Source organism: Alligator sinensis, unplaced genomic scaffold (assembly GCF_000455745.1).
Source record: "Alligator sinensis unplaced genomic scaffold, ASM45574v1 scaffold677_1, whole genome shotgun sequence".
Taxonomy (NCBI): Eukaryota; Metazoa; Chordata; order Crocodylia; family Alligatoridae; genus Alligator; species Alligator sinensis.
The window spans coordinates 1,594,108-1,594,452 of NW_005842276.1; the positions used below are offsets into that span (position 1 = coordinate 1,594,108).

A 345-nucleotide genomic window follows, 5' to 3' on the forward strand; every position below is an offset into this window, starting at 1 on the left:
GGGCGGGCGCGGCCAAGCCGGGGGGGGGCAGGGTGGAGCCACACCCCGGGAAGGAATGTAGAGTTGCCCCCCAGATCTAGGCAAGGCAGGACAGACTGCCACTGAGGGCTGGGGCCAGGGCTGCACAAGGCTCTTCCCGGCACAGGCTGATCTGGGCTGTGCTCAGGGCAGGCAGAGGTAGCACTGGGAGGGGAGCTACAGGGGGCTGCAGCCACCCCAAATTCGCTGTAGCTGCGCCCCACCAGGAAGAGCCTGTCACAACCCTAACTCCAGCCTCCAGCCTGCCCCACCCCGTGCAGATCCGGCGGGACACGCCCCCCATGCCCTTCCAGGGTGCATGCAGTG

General features: G+C 68.1%; 1 protein-coding gene across 1 annotated transcript in view; it reads right to left on the reverse strand.

Annotated features, from left to right (window-relative positions):
* The window catches only part of ESCO1 (establishment of sister chromatid cohesion N-acetyltransferase 1), a 50,028-nt gene that overhangs the window by 45,711 nt on the left and 3,972 nt on the right, over positions 1-345 (reverse strand). The gene's annotated exons all lie outside the window — the stretch shown is intronic.